This window comes from Magallana gigas, chromosome 4 (genome assembly GCF_963853765.1).
Source record: "Magallana gigas chromosome 4, xbMagGiga1.1, whole genome shotgun sequence".
Classification (NCBI taxonomy): domain Eukaryota; kingdom Metazoa; phylum Mollusca; class Bivalvia; order Ostreida; family Ostreidae; genus Magallana; species Magallana gigas.
The window spans coordinates 34,473,202-34,491,352 of record NC_088856.1 but is presented as its reverse complement, the minus strand read 5'-3'; the positions used below and the strand labels follow the sequence as shown (position 1 = coordinate 34,491,352).

The following is an 18,151-nucleotide window of genomic DNA, read 5'->3' as shown; positions in this document are numbered from 1 at the left end:
CCAATCCTCTTGAATTTATTCAATAAAATATGTTTAAATTTAAAAATTCGTCTACTGTACCTAAAAAGTAACAAATAAATAAAAATTAATACTGATTAAGAAGTAAGTCAAAATGTCCTTCCTGGGCTCATAACAATTAAGAAGTAAGTTCCGTAGTTAATGCCATGAATTTTAGTCAAGATTCAAGATAAATTATCTAGATAGCTTTCCTAACAAAAAGTGTGTCTTGATCGAGAAATAAGAATTATCTCGACTTGACGAGATAGTTATCTTGACTTTATGTGATATGCTATGTTGAAAAAAAATTATATGGATGGCAGAAATATGCCACCATACTATGAGAAATGACAATCAAAAACACTGTTAACGACACAAATCAAATCAGAAGCATAGCATCGTAACTTTATCGCCTCCCTTACTCTGGTTTGGCGACATATGCTCGTTGTCAGAGTATATGGAACACGGCGGGCTACACCCCGACTCGTCAACTCACCAGAATCAGTATCGTCTGAGACATCTTAGACTTTTGTGAGACTTTGGGTCATAAATCTTTCTCAAGAAAACCTCGTATTCATGCATTTAAGTATGTGTACATATAAAAACAACCAAAAAATCAACAAATTGGAACAAAACTTTTAATTCCAGAAACATGTCACTTTACCAGAACACACAAATCAAGCTAGATCAATCAAGAAAGGTCTCAATAGTGCAAGTCAACTACTCCGACAGTGATACTTATAAGAACCATATCCTTATAGAACCATTTTAACTAGAGCTTGGACTTTGGGTAGTTGTGTTGAACAGCAATGTGACGTAGGCCTGTCTATTTCAGTGTCAGCCACTCAGCCATAGCTCTCTGAAATCAACAAGTTTTGTCTGGCTTTTGAGCTAAGACTACGCAATCGGCGCGAATTTCGCTTGAAACCGCGTCATTTTTAGCTTGTTTTGACGCAAGAAAGAGATAGTTACGTCCTACTGAAAGTCCAAGGTCTTGTTAAAATGGTTCTAAATACAATGATTTGTATATTTCAATTTTTCATTGTACTGTTATCTTGAGTGAACGTATCTTACTTTGTACTATGAAATGTATTATACTCCTGACAAAAGTTTAAAAAGTAGTGTCCAGGAACCTATACCTATACTAGAATTCTTAAAATTAATAGTGAATATTATGGTCTACAGTCTACAATGCAAGCCACAAATATAGAACTAGCAATATATAACAGGTACACTACAGCTATGGTCAGTTTCTTTGAGTAAAGTAGACTTTCATCATGGTCTTGACTTCTTGTCTTAAGATGACTTCTTGTCTTAAGATGACTTCTTGTCTTAAGACAAACAAGGCATTTCGATTTAGATCTTCTTTGGCATTTATCTTTCGATTTATTTGTTGAAGCACAGCTACAAAAATGTCTCCCCTTTCCGGTATTATTCTCGTTGATAACAACTGCCCACGATAATATTAGGAGCTGGTTCGTGTAACAGAATGTCACTGCAACAACTGTAAAATGTAACAATATATAAATAGTGCCTGTTTAGGAGGGTAAGAGTTGAAATTGACATCTCGAGAAAACCATTGTCAACCTCCGCTTCGCGACGGTTGACAATGGTTTTCTCGCTTCGCGTCGGTTGACAATGGTTTTCTAGAGGTGTCAATTTCAACTCTTACCCTCCTAAACAGGCACTATTTATTTTATTATACTGAATGTCTTAATTTTAAAAAAAACTTAAACGCTTTTTATATTTGAATGACGTGAATTCTATGGCGAACCGTACGCGCATAGTTTACGCGCATAGTTTACGCGCATGTAACAATTCGTTTTGTTATACTTTCATGTTAAATATTGAAATCTGATTGGTTAAGACGCATAATCCGTTCTATTACCCTCAGCGTTAGCAACGCACTAAGCAACGGGTAACATTACAAATTGTTACATGCGCGAAAATTATGTGCGTACGGTTCGCTGTAGAATTCATGTTATTCCTATATAAAAACAGTAAATTTTTCTTAAAAATTAAGACATTCAGTATAACAAAATAAATAGTGCCTGTTTGGGAGGATAACAGTTGAAATTGACACCCCGAGAAAACCATTGTTCGCGTCGGTTGACAATGGTTTTCTCGGGGTGTCAATTTCAACTGTTACCTTCCAAAACAGGCACTATTTATAGAGTGTTACCCGTTGCCAAGTGTGTTGCTAACGCTGAGGGTAATAGAATGGATTATCAACTGCGTCTCTACCAGTCAGATTTCATTATTCAACATGAAAGTATAATAAAATAAGATATTTCAATTTTCATTTAAAGTATTCATATTTTAAAAAAAGAAAACTACTATTTAACAGTAAAATCAGACTTATACCAATATTTTTTAAGAAGATGGTACTAATTAAAGACATTAGGATGGAAATAAATCTAATTTGTTAATTAAATCAATCAAGTGACCAATCAACAATCCGAATCTAAGCAATAGAAATCTAGCATAATCAAACCAATCAGAGGTGGGGTAAATAAACGGAAGTTAACAGAATAGCAAGGTTTTATAACTCTCTCTCTCTCTCTCCGTGACTTATATGATTTATACTTTATCATAAATATTTCAATGTATGTTTTCATTACAATATAAAACCGTTAAAAGTATCGGCCTTGGTCACATGCCACTTTTTTTTACCCCGTGCAAGTAGTTCCATTCTAAAAATGTATGTATTATTTCAAAAATTCCTAGGGGTACTAAATGGTCGAATTTGGTACCTTTTATGGCATGGACGGAAAGAAAAAGATTTGAAAAAAAATACAGGCAGGAAAATTTTTAGAAAAATTATCTTTACAGGCGCAATAGAAAGGGTGTAAAGAGGCCAATGTTTACACAAATTCCAAAGTGAAAGTAAATTTTTCATGGTAGGGGTTATTTTAGGGGCCATATCTCAGTCCCCTCTCGATGGATTTTCCTGTAGTTTGGATATGTTGTTGGACTAGTGTCATTCTATAGGAATGCTGTATTTGAACTCATTTGAGCCGGTGTCGTATAATTTAAGGTCCGCCCCGTAAAATGGTCCGGCCGGACCTTTAATGTTAACATTTAAGGTCCGGCTTTCCCCTATAAGAAAAGGTCCTACCCGTAGTCACTTGTTAAAATTTCTCTTAAAGTAATTGTTCTTTTTGCTCGTGTACTTGTATTTTAAATATGTCTTTGTTTACATAATCCAGTCGGCCATTTGCGTATTACTTTGTGGAATATCAAATATTCATAGCGGATTAGATTTTGACCAATTGTTTAAGAATCTGAAAAAAAGAAAACTAAGAGTATTCTGACAATAATTTGTACACACCATTTAGTCCCTCTTCCGGTGTGTATGTATTAGCAGAGGGTTTCATGACAGGTAAACACGGGTAAAAGAAGCCCTGCAGGCATTCACACCTGTGTTAATCAGAATACACCCCTTAACTGAGAGAGAAAAAATGTATCCGCTGTAGTGCTCTACGCAACTAAGATTGTCTTTTTAGCTTTTAGCTTTGTTTAATTTTCAGTAGATCAGAAACTTATGATAACATACTAATAACTTATACGTCTCTAGGTAGATTTATCACAAGGTCGCATATGTGGATTACCGTAACAGATGGTATACGTTGACAATATAGTGTATACATGTACGTACTGTGGTACAGTAAATATAAGGGCGAGAAAAGACAAAAGAAATTAATCAAATGATACGTGTACCTATAATTAAAAAGCATGTTTAAATTGACTACAGGTAAATTGTTTAAGAACGTAATAAAGGTGATAATGTTGTAATAATCTCTCTCTCTCTCTCTCTCTCTCTCATGCGCATGCAATATAGTTTAAAAAGTGTAATTGTTTATTTCCGACAGTATTCGATCACCTCATTATTCTAAAAGACTTATTCCCTCTTTCTTTAATCAAACGTACAATACTTTTATATGTATATAATGATGCATACATGTAATTAAGCAAGGATTTGGAAACAAGTAAACACCAGTCTTATTATAAGTAAATCCGTTTCCATCCATAATGTTTAAATTCTATATCACAAAGCGCTTTAATGCAGAAATATATTTGTAAACTGCCTACAAAAAATCCTTGTTGATTTAAGAAAAAATGTGTATCTCCATGGAGTAAAATATTGACTTCCTTATCAAATGGATAGTGTCTAGAGTAGCAATCTTGCATAGATTAATAACTCTCTCTCTCTCTCTCTCTCTCTCTCTCTCTCTCTCTCTCTCTCTCTCTCTCTCTCCATGATGGTGAAGTGCCTAGTTACATATCCTTCGATGCAGCAATGGTATCATTGGTATATAGGAAAATACTTAATCAAGTTGACACTTGTATTGACTCTAATTTAATGATGATCTTTTGTTTCAGTGGGTAGGACCCAATAATACAGTTAAAGAAATGGTCCGCCACGTTGAAATACTGAATGCAGATAATTAATATTAATATGATAAATATTCGTATAAATACTTGTTTTGATTTATCCCTATAACCTTTAATTTAGGGCTAGGACCTAATATTATGGCACAGAAAAGGTCCACTTGTTGAAATACCCAATGCAGAAAATTAACATTCATATTGATACTTGCTTTGATTGACCCCGATGTTCTTTTAATTTAGGGATAGGACCTAGATGTAATATTATGGCTCATTTAGAAAAGGTCCACCCCATTGAAATACTGTTTGCAAAACATTCTCAGTATTTTGACCCGATGACCTTTCATTTTAGAGGACCCAATATTATAGTTCAAGAAAAGGTCCGCCTCGTTAAAAGAACTGCATAGTCATGCATGGATGTAGTGAGTTTGTTATAGATTTTTATTGTGATATTTTTCAGTTGAACTACGTAATGTTGGAGTGGACATGAAACTGACTTCAGTGTAGGTTTTATTTTTTAAAATGTATTCAGAGTAGTTACACATTAACTGTAATAATATTTATATAAATAATTTTCATCGTAAAATATTTCAATTAAAGGGGTGAGAACCGATACATTAACATATATATGTACATGCATTGTGTCCTCAAAATTTGTGTAATGTTAAGTAAGAGAAGTAGTAAAACATATTTAAATTGAGTTTTATCATATGACTTTTAAAAATGTGACAAATGCATGAAATTCGTTGCAAACGATTGTCCGTTTCGTTGAAATAATCTTAAAATATTTAGGTAGGTTGGTCCTTTATGTCTGACGATATCGATTTTCATCTGATGGCAATAAGAAATATGTGGGGGAAAATAATGAATGCTATATGTGGGGGTAGCAGGCAGGAATCTAGAGTAACATTTTACCGAAGTGTGAACATCGGAGCATGTTGTGAACATGACTTTTAAGGAATTTCTACCAAAACAGTGTCAACTACCCCAGGAGTCAAACAGTCAAACACCTGATACCAAGGTGTGAACCCCTCACACCTGCAGGGTAGATTGTGTATACAACACCTGGTTCAGGCCATTGTTTAATTAATGACACCAATCAGTTTCATTTCCTGTTTATAAAAGAAAGACCGGCAAATCTGAAGTTGAAATGAGAATCCAGTTTTAAACAGTAATAATTTTTGTGATTTATTTGTGTTCACCAAGCTACATGTATAAGTATTTTTATTAAAACTCTGTTCTGGATATTTACTGACTCACCTCGGGTAGGTACTCCTTTATAAGAATTACAAAATAATACCACTTATTTTGTAACAAAATAGTCGAAATTGAAAAAATATAAATGAAAAAATATACCCCGGACCTTTAATGTTAGGCGGACCTTTTCTTGTACGTGCCGGACCCTTTTAGAGCAAAGGCGGACCCTAAATGTTAACATTAAGGGTCCGCCCCGGACCATTTTACGGGGCGGACATTAAATTATACGACACCGGTGGAATTTTTTATATGATTTATTTTTGTATAAAGGAATAAGAGGGAAAAATAATTGTGGTATGTGTCCTCTTCCCATAAACTAGAGTTATCGTTACTGAAAGAGTTATCTTCCCCTCATAGCAGGTATGCAGTACTTCCGGTCATTTGCAATCGCAACTTCTCGGGCCTTTCCGGCAGGCTCGGAAAAACACATCGAATGTATTACTTAGGCGTCCATGACAACCCCCCTTTTTATAAAACTTGATATAAATACAACACAATTTACGATCTGTTGAGATGTAAGCAAGACTTCGATAAAGTAAATGATATACCCTAAAATATAACACAGAAGCGACTTATAAGGCTGTCTAGCCGACACTCGGGACTACTCGGATGTCTCGCGCACTCGACATTGTATGGAGCGTAGCGGAATCAGCCGAGGATTGCCGATTGTCTAGCCGATACTTATTTTAATGGGAAGCGACCCCATTTTGTATAAAATTCTAACATCCGGTAATTTAAATACATTCGAGGTGTTTTTCCGAGCCTGCCGGAAAGGCCCGAGAAGTTGCGATTGGGTCAATTGAAGATGAGTAAACAGTGCGGGAGTTTACGTACACAACGTTAATTAATAACGACTTTTCTTACAGCAAAAACATTTGATGATATTTAAAACAGAAAACATCAAAAGTTATTTAAAAAATTAAAATGATTGCAAAGTGTGCGTTTGATTACAATTTATAACGAGTGAAAGACATTGCGATTCTTATTTTTAGATTTATTATTTGTTTTTCGTCTTGATTTTCGGTTGGTCTATTCTTCCACTCTTCCAACCACCCCCAACCATGCACCCCCCCACACTTTTTCAAAATACGAAGTTTGCGCTGGCCTGTTGAGATGCATTCGTTCGAAATGCCATGCCTTCATGAAAGAAATATGTGTACACGCAGTGGGTATTGGTATCTTACCAGGCACCGACGGTCATCAATTCAGGCAGCTGTACGTACCTGTCATGCAGGATGTTTAATCGATGACAATCATTTGAATTTCTCAACAAAACAGATTTGTTGAATAATATAGATACCGGTATTATAGGGTTAAGAGGAATGACAGCATTGAAAATAGAACTCATTGTTTTCAATATAGGATTTCATCGAAATTTCAATTTGTCTTTGGTTAAAAATAAGAGACCCTTTTTCTTTTAGGTCTTTGAGGAGACAGCTTAAACACATTTTTTGTAGTTTGTTTGTTTTACTTTCATTAGAAAGATAAGTTTGGCAAGTATCTAGTACATTTCGGAACGATGTGTTTATTATGCAGCATACAGATGTAGTCAGACGATAGGAATAAGTCATGAATTTGAATATTTTCCAACCTAGATCTCGTCAGAAATCGTTGGAGAAATGGAAGAACTTGTTTAAAACATAGCTTGAAACGAGGACCCCCTATAAATCAAAGATGGCGAGTGTCGCCTTTTACTTTTATTAATGTACATTGAATACACTTTTTAGCTCACCTGAACCGAAGGTTCAAGTGAGCTTTTCTGATCACCCGTTGTCCGTCGTCCGTCCGTCCGTCCGTCCGTCTGTCTGTCTGTCCGTCCGTCTGTAAACTTTTCACATTTTTAACTTCTTCTCAAAAACCACTGGGCCAAATTTAACCAAATTTGGTACAAAGCATCCTTATGGAAAGGGGGTTATAAATTGTAAAAATAAAGGGCACAGCCCGTTTCAAAAGGGAGATAATTGCGAAACAGTAAGTATAGGGTGCATGTCTTTAAAAATCTTCTTCTCAAGAACCACTGCACCAGAAATGCCAATATTTACACAAAAGCTTGTATATATAGTGAATATTCTAAATTGTAAAAATCGTGACCCTCGGACCAAAACTGGGGCCCCAGGCGGGGTTCAAAGTTTAACATAGAAATACATAGGAAAATGTTTTAAAAATCTTCTTCTCAAGAACCACTGCACCAGAAATGCCAATATTTACACAAAAACTTGTATATATAGTGAAGATTCTAAATTGTAAAAATCGTGACCCTCGGACCAAAACTGGGGCCCCAGGCGGGGGTCAAATTTAACATAGAAATACATAGGAAAATTTTTAAAAAATCTTCTTCTCGAGAACCACTGCACCAGAAATGCCAATATTTACACATAAGCTTGTATACATAGTGAAGATTCTAAATTGTAAAAATCGTGACCCTCGGACCAAAACTGGGGCCCCAGGCGGGGGTCAAATTTAACATAGATATACCTTAGGAAAATGTTTAAAAAATCTTCTTCTCGAGAACCACTGCACCAGAAATGCCAATATTTACACAAAAGCTTGTATATATAGTGAAGATTCTAAATTGTAACAATCGTGACCCTCGGACCAAAACTGGGGCCGCAGGCGGGGTTCAAAGTTTAACATAGATATACCTTAGGAAAATGTTTAAAAAATCTTCTTCTCAAGAACCACTGCACCAGAAATGCCAATATTTACACAAAAGCTTGTATGTATAATGAAGATTCTAAATTGTAGAAATTGTGACCCTCAAATCAAAACTACAGCCCCAGGCGGGGTTCAAAGTTTAACATAGAACTACATATGAAAAATGTTTAAAAATTTTCTTCTCAAAAACCACTTCACCAAAAATGCCAATACATACACAAACGGTTGTATATATAGTGAAGATTGTAAAAATCGTGACCCCTGAACAAAAAGTGGGGCCCCAGTAGGGGTTTAGATTTTAACATATATAGGAAAATGTTTTAAAATCTTCTTCTCAAGAACTATAGTGCAACTGTTTGGGATATTACTATGCATACATGTACATCCTTAAATAATGTAGATTCAAAAAATTGTAACTCCCGGACAATTGATGGGCACCAAGAGGGGTTCAAAATTTAAACATTTTAAAAAACATAAAGGAAAAGTTTAAAAATTTTCTTCTCAAGAACTACAATGTTTTAGTTTGTGGAATTTCTATGCCTTCGCTCATGTAGATTCCTAATTGGTAAAATCGTGACCCCCGGACCAATACTGGGGCCCCAAGATGGGGTCAAAGTTTATTATAGAAATATAAAGGTAACGTTAAAATATCTTCTTCTCGAGAACTACAATGCCTCAATTTGTGAGATTACTATCATGCATACAACCTTGGATAATGAAGGTTCGACAGTTTTAAAATAGTGACCCCTGGACTAATACTAGGGACCCAAGATGGGTTTAAAGTTAAATGTAGAAGTACCGGTATATATGGAAAATGTTTAAAAATCTTCTTTTCGAGAACTACAATGCATCAGTTTGTCAGATAACTACGTAAGCACCCTCGAATAGTGTAGATTCGAAATTATAAAAGCTGTGACCTCAATCTAATACTGGGGCCCCAAGAGGTGTTCAAAGTTTAGCATAGAAATATAGAGGGAAAATGTTGAAAAATCTTTTTCTAGGGAACTATAATGCTTCAGCTTGTGAGATAACTATGCAAGCATCCTTAAATAATGTAGATTCCAAATAATTAAAACTTTAGCCCTGAACTAATACTGTGGCCCCAAGAGGGGTTCAAAGTTTAACATAGAAAGATATATTGAAAATGTTTTTAAAAAGTTTTTCTCAAGAACTATAATGCTACAGTTTGTGAGATTATTATGCAAGGATCCTCAAATTGTGTAAACTCTAATGTAGTGGAACCAAGAGTTATCTTTCTTGATGTTCTGTACAGTCTGAGAGTTATTTCTCTTGAAGTGGAACTCTGCTACGTTCAGTTTTTCAGGTTGTGTACGTGCGGTCCTACCGCAGTGCTACACATTTTCATTCCTATGTTACTGTTTATGTTGTTCAAGCCAACCATAAACCTCGGACCATAACTGGGTCCCCAGAAAGGGGTTCAATGTTAAAAATAGAAAAAGCATATGCTACGAAATGTAATGTTACAAGGAACTGCTGTTCAGGTGAGCGATGTGGCCCATGGGCCTCTTGTTTAACATGACTGAAACCGGGGGGGGGGGGGGTTTCAGTGAATTTATTTATTGCAATACACAGAAATACACATAAGATTACCAATTTTAATCAATTTTTTCTTTGGGAACAAATAATTAGGAAATTCACTATCCAACAACCAAGCCCCTGTGGATGGCAGGTGCATGGCATCAACGGGGGAGGGGGGCTACCCTCCCAACTTCTTCTTTCAACAGATATTTTTCATAAATTTACATATAAAAAAGTGACTAAACAGGTCCCCCCCCCCTTTTCCACATTTTTCGGAGTCTGTCCCAAGTTATTGCTTCCATCGCTCTTTGATGGTTTTTAATAAAATTACACATACCTGTGAAAGAAATACAGTTGAAATTGTTAAAAGGGAATATCTCCAAGATATCCTCATTGAAAAATTATCCCTTTCCACTCAAAAAAATTCACAGGAACGAAAACAGATTCCTTACGGAGATTTATAATGGGGAATGTTTACATTTTTTCTCCATTCGGAATACACTCGGAATACATCGCGCAATTTTTTAACATTATCATCCGGGCTTATAAATGGCTGATGCAATGCAAAATCTCAGTAGACTTTCAATTTTTGGATGAGTATTTAAACCTGAAGCGGTAGAGGGGCGTTTCAAAATAGATAATCAGGACATTTTTCATATTAGTGGATGAACGTAGTTTGAGCACAAAGGTATTTACTATTATTGAAATATCAAGCAAAAAGTGGTGAAAGCAAAAACTCGGGACAGAGTATAGTAAATAAATTGTGAATCTGTGAAAAGAAGGAAATGATGGTATGATTTAATTAAGGTATGCAGTACAGAATAGTACACGTGTTACGAACGATAACTCAGGGTTATGAAAATCCCGAATACTTACCTGTGTAGATGCAAAAGATCTTAGTACTAACAGTTACACAGGAGGATCTAATGATGAACGTTAGCAGGCCTGTGATAATGGCAGTTGTTATTATTATCCTTTTGAACATGAATGGCATCACCTCCTCATTTATGGAAGCTGAAATCGGATGTGCATGCACGAATCTGGATATCTTGTGGCCAAGAAAGCTAATAATAACCTCTATGAAAAAAAAACACCAATAAATCTACTACGCTTGAATTTATTAAATCAATGTGTCTATTGAGCTTAAATGGTGTATGTATATATTTCTACTACAGTAATTGCCGAGACCAAAAAGATATAAATAAGTGAAGAGTATTAAAAATGTCGTCTGCATGTGATTCCTTTGATCGATACACATGTAAACATTACTAACAAAACCATTGGGGTTACACGGAACAGTCGTCAAAATGACCTAGATCGTCTCTCTATAGGAGAAACGATCTTTAGAAATACTGGGCTGTTAGTAGAATAGAAATAAAGTTCTTGTTTTCGTGAATGTTGCTCGAAATGTTGTTTAAAATATAAAAGCCTCGGCTAACGCCTCGGCTTTTATATTTCAAAACAACATAAGATTTCTCAACCTCGGAGGATTCACGATAACTCGTACTTTATTTCTTAAATATATATAGCCAGCTAGTGTAATGGTGTGTGTAATGGTGAATGATTTATTGTTATATCTATTATGATCACTGTGTATTGTGTTGTTGTATTGTTGTAACCATATTCATTGTTATATAGCATGTATTTCTATATTATTACATGTATTAACTTCCTATTTTCATTTCATTTCTATGATTATTTAACAACACACGACACAATGATCATAATAGATACAACAATAATTCATCCACCATTATACACACCATTACACACACACACACACACACACACACACACACACACACACACACAGACGGACGGACGAACGGACTGACGGACACAGAGGAAAGCTATAGTCCCCTTCGGTGAAACCGGTAGGGGCTAATAAAATAAGATAAAAACACCCCTGCGAATGTTATTGTCATTTAAATTTAGATCACGTGATTTTATTTGACCCTTTCATTTTCGCAGTATTGATAATAAACATAGGTAATCACAGATTACAAAGCTCACCGAGACGAGACATCACCCTTATGAGACCACCTTTATCATATTAAATGAAAATCATACTTTATGATCTTGGATATCCATGGATTCTGTTTTGACACAATATCGTATATCATCTGTTAAAAAATTGTATGATTATCATATGTTCATATGTTTATCAATATAATAATATAAGATTAAATATTGCATACTATCATATTTACAACATATATCATATGATACAATAAAATACCATAATAAACAATGATGATATATGATATTGTAACGTATGATATGACATTGTATTGTGTTATACGTTATTGTCTTTGATCACATAATACAATATAATAATATATAAAACAATATAGTATTATATTACAATATCATATTACATAAAACATCATAACAGTGAAACATATGATATTATATTGTATAATTTAGTATGATATTGTATGATACTGTATCATTTTTGAAACATAATATGATATTGTATCATATGATACAATAAAATTGGATACAAAATTGTATCATATCAAATGATACAATATTGTGTGATAAAGTAAAATATATAATACAACATTACATAATACATATTGTATCATATGATACAATAATATATTTTACAATATCATACAAAACAATTTCATGTGATGTGATAATATATCATATTATAAACCAATGTCATATTATACAATATCGTATGATACGATATTATATAATACTACAGTATCATATTAAACATTTTCCTGTGATATAATTCTATATTATAGAAACTAATATCATATAATACAATATCGTAGGATACAATATTATAGAATATACAATATTGTATCATAGGATTCAATATTATATTTTGCAATATCTTATGTAATAGTATCATGTGATAAAATAATAAATTAATAATACTATATAATATTATACAATATTGTATCATAATATACAATACGATATCTAACGATATCATGTCAAATATCATAACATAAAATATCAAACAAATTTATATAATATTATATCGTATCATATAACTTTTTATAATATTACATATGATATTATATTGTATCATATTAAACAAAATTGTTTCATACTATACAATACTATATCATAGGAATCATGTTATATCATTTATCAACAAACACATCTATCTATCGAGCAGGTTTGAGTGAGGTAGGAGATTTCTTTAGCATCCTTGATAATGGAGATCAGGCTTTGCATCTGAAGCAACCTCTGCGTTTCATTTTTAATATAGTTAAATCAACTATGCAAGCTATCATCTATAAAACATGTGACCTGTTCCAAAAAAACTAAACCTCATCCAGCATCCGAAACCTATGGCTCAGATTCAGCATTCAAGCCTGTCAGGTGCATCAGTATACATAAGACGCATCTCCATGCAAGTTTGGTGAAGTTCAGACCAGTAATAACTAAGATATCATCATCAGAGGGCACTAGCAATTAAAACCTTAACCTGCTCCAGCATCCGCAACCTATTGCTAAGATTTAACACCCATGCCTGTCAGGTACATCTGTATCATAAGACACACCATCCATTCAAGTTTGGTGAAGTTAGGACCTGTAATAACTAAGATATATTTTTTAGCATCCTTGGTAATGGAGATCAAGCTCTGCATCTGGAGCCTCCTCCGTGATTCATTCATATTACAGTTTAATCAACTATGCAAGTTTGAAATAGTACTATCATCTATTAAACATGTGACCTGTTCCAAAAAACTTAACCATATCCAGCATCTGAAACCTATGGCTCAGACTCAGCATTCAAGCCCGTCAGGTGCATCAGTATCATAAGACGCACCATCCATGTAAGTCTGGTGTAGTTAGGACAAGTAATAACTAAGATATAATCATCAGAGGGCTCCTGTTTCAAAAACTTCAACCAGCTCTAAAAACCTTAACCTCCTCCAGCATCCGAAACCTATGGCTCAGATTCAGCATTCAAGCCTGTCTGGTGCATCAGTATCATAAGACGCACCATCCATGGAGTTCTGGTGAAGTTAGGACAAGTAATAACTAAGATATAATCATCAGAGGGCACCTGCAACAAAAACTTTAACCAGCTCTAAAAACTTTAACCTCCTTCAGCATCTGTAACCTATAGCTCAGATTCAGCATCCAAGCCTGCCTGATACATCAGTATCATAAGACACACCATCAATGCAAGTTTGGTCAAGTACGGACCAGCAGTAACTTAGATATTGCTATCAAAGGGCACCGTCAACAAAAACTTTAACCTGCTCCAAAAACCTTAACCTCCTCCAGCATCCGAAACCTATAGCTCAGACTCAGCACTCAAGCCTGTCTGGTGCATCAGTATCATAAGACACACCATCCATGCAAGTTTGGTGAAGTACGGACCTGCAGTAACTAAGATATTGCTATCAAAGGGCACCTGCAACAAAAACTTTAACCTGCTCCAAAAACCTTAACCTCCTCCAGCATCCGAAACCTATAGCTCAGATTTAGCACTCAAGCCTGTCTGGTGCATCAGTATCATAAGACACACCCATCCATGCAAGTTTGGTGAAGTACGGACCTGCAGTAACTAAGATATTGCTATCAAAGGGCACCTGCAACAAAAACTTTAACCTGGTCCAACAACCTTAACCTCCTCCAGCATCTGAAATTTAGGACTCAGATTCAGCATTCAAGTCTTTCAAGTCCATAAGTAGGTCCAGATGCATCATCCATGCAAGTTTGGTGAAGATAGGACAAGTAATAGCTTAGATACAGGACCTGCAACAAAAACTTTAACCAGGTCCGGACGCCGACGCCGACGCTGACACCGACGCCGACGCCGACGCCGAGGGTATAGCATAAGCTCCCCCTGACTTCGTCTCGGTGAGCTAAAAATCGTGCCTGATGTTTATAGTCTATTTCCTAAAATGTAAGGTACAATGAAGCGCATTGAAGTGTTTAAAATTTTCGTTTGAATGGAATGTCCTACACTTTAATGGCAGTTCCTAATGTTTACGTTTTCAACCACGGGTAGAGTTCAATGAAGCGCATTGAAGTGGTAAAAGTTTTCGTTCGAATGGAATGTTCTAAACTTTGTATCAAACGTCAATTGTTACATAAGACACGCCCATTTCTTTTATAACGAGGAAAACAGTATTCGTAACATTGCTTTCGGGACCGCTCATCTTCTTAACAACACAAGCAGGGCTGCAGACCCTGGAAATGTGGACACAAGCTGAATCCCGATATTTCTCCGTATATGTTATCCGTGCCCCGTGCGTATCCTCAGTCCCCTCACTATGCTACAAGCACAACAAAAAATGCAGAAGAAGACGTAGAACGTAGCTTACCCCTCTAAAACGAAAAGATGAAACATGCATATATGTTGTGAAAAAAAAACTCTTTTCTATATTTACAATACAGTACATGTAACAGGAAATTCAAAACACAAATAAATTTGTTGCTAAAAATATTCTTGACTCTTAAAAAAGTGTGTTAATGTGTGTTTTTGTGTATAATGCACGTGTGCGAAATTCCTGCTGGTGTTGTTTATAAGAGTGGCGGTTCCTAATGTTTACGTTTTCAACCACGGGTAGAGTTCAATGAAGCGCATTGAAGTGGTAAAAGTTTTCGTTCGAATGGAATGTTCTAAACTTTGTATCGAACGTCAGTTGTTACATAATACACGCCCATTTCTTTTGAAATGAGGAAAACAGTATTCGTCACAATGCTTTCGGAACCGACCCTCTTCTAAACAACACAAGCAGGAATTTAATTTCACACACGTGCATTATACACAAAAACACACATACACACACTCTTTTCTTTTTTTCCTTCTATGTTTAGAAACAGTGATATTGTAATGTTCAAAATAAAAAGTCATGAATATTTTTAGCAACATTTATTTGTGTTTTCTAACAGGTTACATTTACTGTATTGCAATTAAAGAAAATTTTGTTCACAATTTACATATATGAACACGTTTCAGCTTTCCGTTTTAGAGGGGTAAGCTACGTTTTTCGTCTTCTTCTGCATTTGTTTCTGTGTTCGCAGCATGGTGAGGGGACTGAGGATATACTCGGGGCACGGAATACGGAGAAATATCGGGATTCAGCTTGTGGCCACATTTCCAGGGTCCGCAGCCCTGGCTGTTTTGTTTAGAAGATGAGCTGTTTTGAAAGCATTGTTACGAATACTATTTTTCCTCATTTGAAAAGAAATGGGCGTGTCTTATGTAACAATTGATGTTCGATACAAAGTTGAGGACATTCCATTCCAACGAAAACTTTTACCACTTCAATGCGCTTCATTGTAGTTGATAACTCTGTTCTGAATATCATCGTTTAGTTTAAATAACCGCTAGATGATGAAATAAGACATATATCTTTATAGATTTTCATGTTTTAACATAAATCAAAGTAGGATATGATATGAAAAACCACCAGTACTTACGTATTTTGAGGATATTATCCGAACATTTATACTTTCGCTCGAAATTTCATAGGAGCTGAACAAATCTCGGGAAGTCTCATGAACTTTCATTCGAGCACCTCTGGATTTATTACATACTTGGCAACGATAAAGAAAGCATTCTGATAACATTCGCAGGTTCAAAATTCTCTCTCTCTCTCTCTCTCTCTCTCTCTCTCTCTCTCTCTCTCTCTCTCTCTCTCTCTCTCTCTTCGTGACTTGTAGGATTTACACTCTCTCTCGTGAATAATATTACAATGTATATTTTCAGAACAATTTATAAACGTAAAAGTTAACTTACGTGAGAAGATCGAAATTCCATGCATTATCGTCATACCAATTACAGCGGCGAATTTATTGGCGAGCAATACCAGGCATGTGAAGAAGGCAGTTGTTATTGCTATCCTTTTTAAACTTAAAGGCATCACCTCCTCATTTATGGAAACTGAAAGTGCATCCACGATTCTGGATAGATTTGTCATGTCGCCAAGAATGAATGAAATTATGCCTATGAAAATAAACCCCAGACTGTATAAATCTACTGCTTGCACTTATTGAATCAATTGGTTTATTGACTATAAAAGGTGTAAATATCACACACACACACACACACACACACACACCCACCCACCCACCCACCCACCCACACACACACACACACACACACACACACACACTAAAACTTACACATTAAGGCTATCATCATAAAGTCGAATGTCGGTGAGTCAACCATGCACGCAATGATAAATCCAAGAGGAAAACAGAGTAAAAATAAGAAGATCGCTACCAAAACTAAATTCATTCTATGCACTGTGTTAATGCTGATGAAAGTCCCAAAGAACGCATGTCCGAATAATAGCAGTAATGTCATATTTAAATATAGGGTTGCATCGTTTCTGCTGACCATGTTGTATGATGGGATATGTTCTCCCCTATAACTTAAAATTAACGGTTCGTCGTGACTCATGATGCTTGACTCGTCCTGCATGTATTGATGAACTGTCCACTGGAATGTAAAGTGTCTCGTTATAATATCAGAATTCTATGTTTTCATATCTAGTGCCAGTAAAAACGATTGATAAATCAATTACGCAACAGACAACTGCTTTCCTGTGTAAAAAAAGTTAATGGAACTTGTTTATATTCATATTTCGTTACACAACTTTTTAGCTTTACCATTGGTGGATACATCTCCAAACGCTGTCAAATGAAACCTAGTTTGTCTATGAAATGAAGACAAGAAATTAAATTCGATACACTAATACTTATGTTTTTTTGGTATAGATAAGAAATCATCCGCTGACGGCAATTACTTACATCGTATACAGGCTCGTTGTTCTCCACACCTATCCTTATTTGATATAATGATACTCTTTTGAGTAGTACCGAAAAAGGAAGTTGGAATTTAGCCAAGCCGAAACTCAATTTTGGAGATTTAAATAGTTGTCTTTGAATACAGTCTTTTAAATGCGTCATAAAACCAAAACTAGTCTCTATAGTTTGTAAGACCGAAAAAAACTTCTATACGTTGAAGTCTTCATAAATTTATATAAATATAAAGTTAATTAAAAATTTCTATCTTGTTTTCATAATTGAGTGGATTGTTCTTGGCGTTTTTTTATTCATATTGTGATCCTGACAAATAAAAAAAAAAAATGATTAAATCCGTGTGATCCGCCGCACGTCCAAAAGACAGTGCAAAAATGATATCTCGATTTATATAATAGTTGTTCATACATGTAGTGTAATTTGTAGTTTTAAGTGTAGTTTGTGTCATTAACCGCACACAAAATTCACAAATTCCCTGATGTGTGTAGAATTTTGCATTTGCATCTTATCCAGTCAACTATTCAATAAACCACGCAGTATATCTGCAATCGAAACCAGA

The 18,151-nt window shown here is 35.2% G+C and overlaps 1 long non-coding RNA gene across 1 annotated transcript; it reads right to left on the bottom strand.

The window, feature by feature from the left end:
- Positions 1-640: 640 nt before the first annotated feature.
- On the bottom strand, positions 641-17,619 carry LOC136274269 (uncharacterized). Its single transcript, XR_010712539.1, has 4 exons — positions 16,951-17,619; positions 16,565-16,771; positions 10,714-10,914; positions 641-1,501 (listed from the first exon to the last, which is right to left on the bottom strand). It is a non-coding gene; the product is annotated as an uncharacterized lncRNA (long non-coding RNA).
- Between the last annotated feature and the right edge of the window lie 532 nt (positions 17,620-18,151).